This window comes from Apodemus sylvaticus, chromosome 20, assembly GCF_947179515.1.
Source record: "Apodemus sylvaticus chromosome 20, mApoSyl1.1, whole genome shotgun sequence".
Lineage (NCBI taxonomy): Eukaryota > Metazoa > Chordata > Mammalia > Rodentia > Muridae > Apodemus > Apodemus sylvaticus.
Window position 1 is genome coordinate 12712027 of NC_067491.1, and position 10349 is coordinate 12722375.

Here is a 10349-nt window from a genome sequence, read left to right on the forward strand (position 1 = left end):
AGTTCAAATCCCAGCAACCGCATGGTGGCTCACAACCATCCTCAATGAGATCTGATGCCCTGTTCTGGTGTGTCCGAAGACAGCTGCAGTGTACTTACATATAATAATAAATACATCTCTTAAAAAATGAAGTAGTAGCAGGTTGGTGGTGGCGCATGCCTGTAATCCCAGCACTCTGGGAGGCAGAGGCAGGCGGATTTCTGAGTCAAGGTCAGCCTGGTCTACAGAGTGAGTTCCAGGACAGCCAGGGCTACTCAGAGAAACAGTCTGGGGGGTGGGGTAGGGTGGGGTGGGGTGGGGTGGGGGAGTGGGGGGATGGGGGTGGGGTGGGGGAGTGAGGGGATGGGGGGTGGGGTGGGGGAGTGGGGGGATGGGGGGTGGGGTGGGGGAGTGGGGGGTGGGGGGGAAGGAGTAATTTCAAGGGCTGGCGAAACAGCTCAGGGGGTAAAGGCACTTGTTGCCAAACCTGACAATCCTAATTCAATCCATGGGGCCCACAGGGCAGAAGAGGAGAGCTGACTCCTGCAAGCTAACCTCTGACTGCTGCAGGAGCACCGTTGTACACACGTGCACACACATGGATACAGAACATAGAATGAAAATTCAACAGACTAAACACGCCGGGTCTACTGATAGGCCCCTTTAAGCCCAACACTGAGGAGGCTGAGGCCTGTGGATCTCTGTGAGTCTGAGGGACGGCTGGTCTACACAGCAAGCTCCAGACAAAACTTCACAGTGAGACCTGAGAGAGTCAACTGGGGGGGGGGATGGAGACAGAGAGTTTTAAATATTTCAAATATTTTAGGTGAATATGTAAGCATTATTTATTTATTTATTTTTGTATGTGAGTTCACTGTTGCTGTCTTCAGATACAGCAGAAGAGGGCACTGGGTCCCATTACAGATGGTTGTGAGCCACCATGTGGTTGCTGGGATTTGAACTCAGGACCTCTCTGGAAGAGCAAGTCAGTGTTCTTAACCGCTGAGCCATCCTTCCAGCCCAATATTTAAACATTTTTAACAAAAACAATCTTGATGATTTTTGGCATTTTAAATTTACATAATTTGTACTTTGAAAATATTTATATATGTGAAACATGCTTTCACTTGTTAATTTGGTCTTCAAATTATTCTCATCAATTCCGCATGGATTTTACTTAAATGACAGCAGACACTGACTATGTGCACTCAGCATGCGATAGATGATAGATGATATCCATTTTCCTTTTATGATTTGTTGGAACATCACTGGCTGCAAAACAAAACTACTAAGACATGAAAAATACTAATGCAATTAGATTTTTTTTTCCATTTTACTACTTTTGCTATTTTGCTTTCAGATGTGTAAAATTTGTACTTAATTTTTTTTGTAATGAAGACGTGTTTTCCAGATGAAGATAAACTTGTTAAATAGAAAAAAAAAGTATTTTAAAAGGCTGTCAGCTTGACTTCACACAGACAGACAGACAGACAGACACACACACACACACACACACACACACACACATACACAGTATCACTTCCTGCCTTTGTTGGTACTCATGCCTTGGCCTTGTAAAAGTTAGAACAGTTCTGACTGTAGCTTTCTTTCATGTGAAGGTCAATGACATGAAGGAAGACTGCTTTTGGGTCGACCAGATGTCTTATATCCCGACACAGCATTAATCAGATATTGGGAGAGTATGACACCAAGAGTTGGCATTGTAAGTCCATATTCACTTTTCTTTCCATAGGTGGCAGATTCTTCCTTGTAGGAGAGTGCTGTACCACAAGGCTTCTTACCACAGTCTTCTCTTTTAAGTTAGCAATCTGATGCCATATGCATGCCCGTATTTTAACAAATTAGCTCTCCCATGTTCATCTCTGAATTATCCACAATAGCGGGGACACGAAACAACCTACTTGTCTACCAGTGAATGAATAGATGAATATAATGTCCAATATAGTTGTACAGCAACTCTGAACAGTTGTACAGTTTCCTCTGAAGTGCAATATTCCCTGCCTCCTAAAGAGGCTTCTGAGACTCTGGAGGTAAAGAAAAGTTACATGCCAAGGAAATTTTGCTTGCAATGTTTGTGGCGATCCCATACCGCCTTCATAGAATGAGTAAGTACTCACTGGGAAAAGAGACTTGGAATGGCCAAGGTGCAGAGAGGAGAGTCTTTGACCTACAGAGCTGCCTACAGAGGACTGTGAGAAGCTCAGTGAGTCGGAGTGGACTTTTCTGTGATACATCTGCCTTTGAGTCAACCCTGCTCCTGTGAGTAACCAACCCCTTGCCCATCCTCCTGTTAGCAGCCCCAGTTAAAAAGGAACTGACAGCTAGTCAGGCTCCTGTGCCGTGGTCTGTCCTGCGAATATTTTCTGAGGAGATTAGATGTGTACGCATGTGTATGTGTTGGTGTCTACTCAGGAAAAGACTTTCACACATACATACACACACTCATCCTTTAAAAATGTAAATTCTGTCATTTGTAAGAAACACTCATAACACTGGAAGATGTTCTTACTAGAGCAAACAAAGCCAGGTGCAGAAAGACAAATGCCACGGGGCTTTTATTTTGCAGAGGATTTAAAATGTTGCTTTTCAGAGAAATAGGAACAGAATAACGGTCGCTTAAGTAGGGGTGCAGATGGAGGAGGGGTCTAGAGGGGCGGGGAGAGGTTAGCCAAGGGCTGTGATGTTTCCTTAACACCAGTTGTGAGGAGCTCAACAACTGTCAGTTGTGTGCAGCAGCTCAGCACAGGGCAGAGGTCATCGTGAACGTATTACATAGTTTTAAATTGCTGAAAGAGTATATTTTCAAGGTTCTCCCCACTCGGGTAGCTTCAAAGAAGCAGTGTTTTCTGGACACAAGGAAGCTGCACCTAGGAGCTCACAGTGATTGTGGCAGCAGGCACGAGATCCTCCCTCGCTTCAGCCAGACAAACATCAATGAATGGGAGAAAGGAGTGTGGGGGGGAGGGCATCACTAAGGCACAAGCTGAGGAGCTCTGGGGTCTGATAGCTGCTGGGAAAGCGGAAGTCAGCTTTGTCACGTGGGGCTACGTGTGGAAGGCTGACCGTACTGTGAGGCAGGCCCGAGTATTAAGAGTAGCTGGAAACATGGACATGAGGTGAAAGAAAAAGAAGAGGGGAAGGAGGAAGGAGAGGAGGGGAGGAGGGGGAGGGGGAGGAGGGAGAGAAGAGGAAGGGAGGAGGAGAAGAAGAGGAGGGAAGGGGGAGAGGGATGGGGAGAGGGAGGAGGGGAGGAGGGAGGGAGGGAGAGAAGAGGGAGGGAGGAGGAGAAGAGGAGGGAAGGGGGAGAGGGAGAGGAATGGGGTGGGGGAGAGGGAGGAAGAGGGAGGAGGGGAGGGGGAGAGGGAGGAGGAGGGAGAGGGAGAGGGAGGAGGAAGGAGAGGGATGGAGAGGCACTGACTTGAAGTTTGATGGGTAAGGGTAGAGAAAGTAGATGTGGGAGGAGTTGAGGGAGAAAGGGTAAATATGACCAAATATGAAATCTCAAAGAATTAATAATTTTTTAAAGTTGTCACCCCAAAATATGATAGGACATATTTTGAGGTGATGGATGTATTATCTTGATCTAATATTTCTAAGATGTAGAGGAAAAATAACACATCTATGAACATTATAAATTATTACATACCTATAAACATAATTATCACACCTATAGACATAATTACTGTCAAGTAAATCCATTAATTAAGTAAACGTAAGCAGCTTTGGGACTTTCGGTCCGTTTGAAGCGTTTGTGTTTTCTCTTTCATCTTTCCTCTCCTTTGCCGTCCCCACCCCTGCTTTCTATTTTTTTCCTCCTCTCGTTTTATGGAGAAGAGAATTCTGCTCTCTGTGCTATTACTTCTCAACTCTTTTCACGAATGCCTTCTGTTTTTTTTTTAAGCTGAAGAATCAAAAACAAATTATTCTGACTTTCTGTCAGAAAGTTTTGACTTGTATTTCTTATTTACATGCACGTCTGTGTGTGTGTGTGTTAGAGAGAGGGGGAGTGTGTGCACTAGTGCCTGCTATGTGTGTGCTGTTACCTGCAGCGGCCAGGAGAGGGCGCACATCTCTTGGAGCTGGACTTAGGAGTGGTTGCACAGAACTCAGCACTTCCTAGAGAACAGCAAGTGCTCTTAACTGCTAAGGCATCTTTCCCAAGCCCTCTGCGGAATCCTTTGAGTAGATCAGCCCCTTCACTCTTCTCTAAGATTTTAAATCTCTTCATGAACAAACAGAATCAGACAATCTTAAGTACCATCATCTTACAACCAGCAAATGTTAGTTCAGGATAACTCTGCAAGCTCAGCAGGATGGAAATTTAATCCTCTAAACACGGAAGGACAAATAACAGGATTGGGAAGCCCCGCTCTTGCTGTTCCTGCTGATTTTCCAGAGAGGACTTGTATCAGTCTTTTGCCCTTCACTGGCCTCCTGTCTAGCTGGTTTGTTCTCAGCATGAAAAGGAGGTACGTTTCCTGTGTGGCGCTGAGACGGGCTGCGGTTATTGGCAGCAGTCAATCTGAATCTGCACTCCACCGCCGCTAGACATTGGCTGAGCTGGAGATGGGCTTCACGTGAGGAATGGCCGTCATGTGAGTCATGGCTGTCACGTTAGGCAAGCTAGACCACGATCAAATACTAGGATTTCATTTTCACTCTAATAGCTTATATCTCGAAACCACTTTTTTCTCTCCTTAATTTGGCTCTTTTAGAAAGATGGAGCGGGTGTCACAGTGGTTTCCTCCGACATCATCTTCATTTGGGTTGTTCACAGTGGCTTCAGAACCACAGTGATGTGCATGAGAGATATTTAATAAGAAAGTTTAAATAGGGAGGCAGGAGAGATGGCTCAACAGTTAAGAGCACTGACTGCTCTTCTGAAGGTCCTGAGTTCAACTCTCAGCAACCACATGGTGGCTCACAACCATCTCGTAACGAGATTTGACGCCCTCTTCTGATGTATCTGAAGACAGCTACAGTGTACTTACACATAATAAATAAATCTTAAAAAAAAAGAAAGCTTACATAGGTCATGGGGGCTGATGTTATTAAAGTTCTGACATCTTAGACAAGCCGTTCTCAACCTGTGGGCGGGTCATGCCACCACAGGGCTCACATCAGATAGCCTGCATATCAAATATTTAACATTGCAATTCATAGTGGAAGCAAAATTACAGTTATAAAGTAGCAATGGAATAATTTTACAGTTGGAGGGGTAGCAGGACACCTTGATAGGAGGAACTTCACCAAAGGGTTGCAGCATTGGGAAAGTCAAGAACCACTTGCTTAGACTCTCAATGCCCTGAGTGTAGCCTGGGCTACCAAAGCCTTTCATCGATCATACGTATCTGAATTAGCTCAAAGCACGTTCTTCATGTAAAATTATTTGAGTGTATAATGGTTTGGATCTAGAATGCTGTGATGAATAACTCCATTGCCAACTTGGTTAGATCTGGAATTGGCTCAGATATAGGTCTCTTTTCTAAGAGACCAATCTGTGAGGGTGTTTTTGGAAAGGATTAACTTTGTGGGAGAGACGTTCTCCTGGAGTGGGCTGCACGAGTGGAGGACCTGTTATAAGGAGGTCTGATGGGAAAGCATGGCTGTTCTTCCTGTCTGCCTTCGCTTCTTGCTGGTGAATGTATCCACTGTGGTTCTTCCACTGTTGCCGCTATCCTTCACTGGTGGTGGAGTCTAGTTTCTTCAACCCTCCTATGTCTACTAAAGACAAGTGCCTCTCCTGGAATTCTCTGGGTCTTTAGTGACAGATTGGGGGACTGTGGAGGCACCCAGCTTCGTGAGCTGAACGGCCACGTGGTTCTCAGCCTCTTCATTATGAAGACAGCCATTGCTGGATCACCCAGCTCCTATCCTGCAAGCCATCATAATGGATTACCTTTTTAATATACGTTCATTCTATAGAATCTGCTCCTCTAGAGAACCCTGAGCAATACACCCCTCGAACGCCCCAGGTTCTGAGTCTGGTGGTTTTGTAGAGAAATGGGTGGATAAGGGGGATACCAACCATACCAATGGATCACTCTATTGATGACTTCATCGCTGCGTGTGCTTTTGTGACCTAGCCGGAAGTGGCGGGTTGGGAGGATGCCCTTGAATGGTTTACCTTGCCCGGATTCACATGCTGTTACCCAGCTGCAGGGAGGGCAGTAGCCCTGCTTCACCGGGGCTCCTTTCTTCTACATTGCTCTCTCTTACCTTTCCAGCTGCTGTGACCAAATGCCAGGCAAGAAACAATTTGAGAGAAGGTTTTCTTTTGGATCATGGTTCATGAGCATAGTTTGTCACAGTCAAAAAGGCATGGCAGTGGGAGTGGCTAGTAGTGGGAGTGGCTAGCAGGCATACAGTGGGAGTGGCTAGTAGGCATGGCAGTGGGAGTGGCTAGCAGACAAACAGTGGGAGTGGCTAACAGGCACGGTAGTGGGAGTGGCTAGCAGGCATGACAATAGGAGTATAAGGCTACTGGTTCACATCTCAGTTGACCAGGCATCAGAGAGGAGAAAATGACGGGAACCCAGAAGGCTTTCTCCTCTAACATTTTTATCCAGCCCAAGACCGCAGTGCATGGGAAGGTCTCTCCTCTGTTTAAGAAAGGTTTTACCCTCCTAGTCATTCCTCTCTTGAAAAAGTCTCAGAGATAAGTTTAGAGGTAAGGTGTGACTCACAAATGCCCTAGGGATTTCTTAATCCAATCAAGTTGATGATCAGAGTTAAACCGTTACATGGTCTGCATCGCTATAATCCATAGACAAGGGAATCAGGTGACCATAGCACTGAAATCCTGAACTATGAGCCCTAAGAAAACTGCACTTTAAAGTTTTTCTCAGATAGTCTTTGAGTTTTTGTAGTGCCTACAAATAATGCATACAATGTATAGACTTGTTTCTCCTATGAGCTGATATCTTGTTCACTATTATCGGATGGAGCCAGAGCTTACTGTAGATGCTGAGGGGTGGTTTGAGGCTGACCCTGGGTGCAGAATTGTACTCCTTTCTTCCCATCTGAATGTTCAGCTATCACAAGCTGGGATTCCGTTTTCCCTTTGGAAAAATAATCACATTTTGCCGCATTGGAAAAGAATGGCTAACATCCATTCATCTGCACTAATTTAACAGACCCTGAAGCCTCACTGACCCTCAGCCTGTGGCACTTCTGACTACACAGAATATATCTCTAGCATATATGTCTTTTCAGGAGCAATTGCCCGTCTCTCCCTGGTACTGACGGAGTTGACTGTGCAAACGAAGGCAGTTTTCTGACACTATTCCATTCACTGGTGGGTGCCATTTATGTCTCTGAACAGCAACAGGCTGTTCAAGGTCTCCCAAACAGCCAGGGAATGGTACAGAGTGTGTAGCTCCAGAGGTCTGAGCCTCTTGATTCCTGTGTTAGGATGTCTATTGTGAAGGAGTGAGGGGAAGAAGATATGCTTAGGCCAATCCTGTGGGCTTTGGAGACCTTTGGCACGACTCTCCGTTCATAAAAAATCACTTCATTCAGAGCTGTGGCTTCAGAAGTCTGGATGCAGTCAGCGTCTGGCTGGCCGGGAACAAGGAGTTAACTTGATGCTGACTCTTCCTGCACGGGTCCAGCCAGCAGCTGTTCATCACAAGCAGAGCCCTTTCATCCTGACAGCTTTCTTTCCATTCAGGGGGAGCTGCCCTGGGAGGACTTGACACGGGGAAGCAGGGAAGACAGAGAGAGAGGGGATGGGTCTTCATTGTTTCCTGGGTGGATCACCCCCTTCTTGGCAGGCCTCCAAGAAACGAGTCTTTTCCTGCCCTAAAACATCAGGGAAATAAATCTCTCTTGGAGAGAACAGATCCGGGAGAGGCCCTCGGGCAGCCGTGTGACATCCGTCAGGTCTAGCTGCTTGACTGTCAGAGCGGCCAGTGTGTGGCCTGGGCAGCTTTAGCACTTGGCCAGGGACAAAAGTGTGCATGTGCGTGCATGCATATGTGCATGTGTGTGTGTGTGTGTTCGTGCAGGCATGTATGCGTGTGTGTACTTATGCATGCATATGCATGGGTGTGCATGGATGTGTGTATGCATGGATGTGCGTGTGTGCACATGCATGTGTGTATGTGTCTGTGTCTGTGTCTGTGTCTGTGTGCTGGCAGCCAGAGAGAAATAGGTATCCTGAGGTTAGTCTACTGCAGAAGGAAACCTGAGGGAAACAGTGAGTGACGGACAGTGGCCTACTTGCAGATCTCACTCACTGAAGCAGGGCTGTCCTCTGTGAGCTGGAGCAGCCTCAGAATCGAAGGCAAACCTGTGAGAAACATCTGGGCATGACAAGAAGAAAGGTAGCACCGTGTGGGCAGGGTGCAGAGGGGGCGTGAGATCCACTCACCAGGCAGGCGTGGTTCCGTGGCCCACGGTGACATGACCTCCTTCTCGTCCTGACTTCTGTCTGTGGAATTTGACCGATTTGAACAAGGCGACCTGCCTGTGCAGCTCCAGTCAAGCATTCTCATCTTATTTGTCACAGAGATGAGTATGAGAACCTAGGACATCCCGGTGACAGAGAGAAACGGCTGGGCCTTCTAGGACTCGGAACAAACATTTCCCTTGGAACTGGAAGCTAAGAAGTGACCCCTGAAGCTATGTGTGTCTCTGTTGGGACTGAGAAGGAAGACAGATTTAGACAGGTTGGCTCAGACGTTTACCGTTTCATTCCTTCCTACATCTCTGACAAGAGCCCATTTCTTTACCGCCATAGTGTAGGTCTGAAAAGTGGAATACTTTATAGCAAGCAGCCTTCATATCCAGGGTTGGCTGTGTGACTCGCTCTGGCCAGTGACACGTTAGCAGAGGCAGCAGAGGAGGTCTTAAAACACACTTGCACAGTAGAACGTGGTCTGTGTGTTTCCACACTGAGAAGACCTGCCCCGGGGAAAAGTCCTTTGTCAGCTGATCACAAGCTGAGTCCCCAACCTACACTGAGGACCTTACTTACTGGGGGGAGGGGCACAGTCTCATGTGAAGGAAAGCCATGAGAACCATCCTTTTCTTTCTTTCTTTCTTTCTTTCTTTCTTTCTTTCTTTCTTTCTTTCTTTCTTTCTTTCTTTCTTTCTTTCTTTCTTTCTTTCTTTCTGTCTTTCTTTCTTCTGTCTTTTTGTTTTTGTTTTTTGTTTTTTGGTTTTTTGGATTTGGTTTTTTACGAGACAGGGTTTCTCTATATAAACCTGGCTGTCCTGGAACTCACTCCGTAGACTAGGCTGGCCTCGAACTCAGAAATCCGCCTGCCTCTGCTTCCCAGAGTGCTAGGATTACAGGCGTGCACAAACACCGCCTGGTTGAACCATTCTTATCTCTCTCCTCTCAGGGCGCCATTAAGCCCTTCGCCACTAAATGAGTACAAAGACACGGGGTGGGGGGGGTGGGGGGGAGTGGGGGGGTGGGGGGTGGGGGATGGAATAGTTTAGAATGTCTCTAATATCTTTTGCTGGGTAGGCCACTTCATGGTGACAATAACTAGTGTGTATAAACTCAGTGAAGGTATACAGGCAGCATGAAGGCTAACAAATAGAAATAAGAGAGTCCTCATATTGGCCTGCTTTTTGTTATTTCAACAATATCATTGGGCCAGGCTAGCTTATTTAGTTCACCATTTCGAAAGTTAAAAGTCTAAACAACAGGGTCAGCTGAGGGACCCCCAACATGGAATGAGTTGATGAATATTCAGGGTAGGATCATGTGGCCCTATCATGTTCTCAGAAGCCGTGGCTTCAGTCGATCCAAAGACCTTCCTCTAGACCATATCTTTGTAGCCTAGGCTGGAAATGTTAAAACAGTTCTCTTACGGTTGGGGCTAGACCAATCATGTTGCTGACCATGTCAGGAACCCCAGCTGGTCTCTTCCCTTTCCTGTCTCTGAAGTTCCTTGTTTCTCTTGCTCCACCCTCCTCGATGGTGTTTTCAGCCTCTTAAGTACAAGTTGAGACTTTGAAAAGGAACTTTACCTACGGTTCCTCTTGTTGAGAAATACTGCTTTTGACTTTTCATCGCCTCTATGTGGAAACATGTTACTTACAATGCCTAAGGTGTTTGGGATGGAGGCGGGCAATATAATAATATTAGCAACGCATCACAAAACCACAGAGACGGGATGCTAGAAGTGGCGCTAAGGACTTGGGAAAACACAGAATGTCAGCTGGCAAGAGGGCATGGTTGTAATATCTGAGTACTGTTTTCTTAATCCTGGGGGTGGCTAAGAGCATTTGGGAGTCACCCCACCTCCATGCGCACAGACTTCACATGAGTTTAGTGGTTTGTGTTAATTGTTTTGACTTTTCCAGACACCAGCTAGTATCCGTCCCCACTC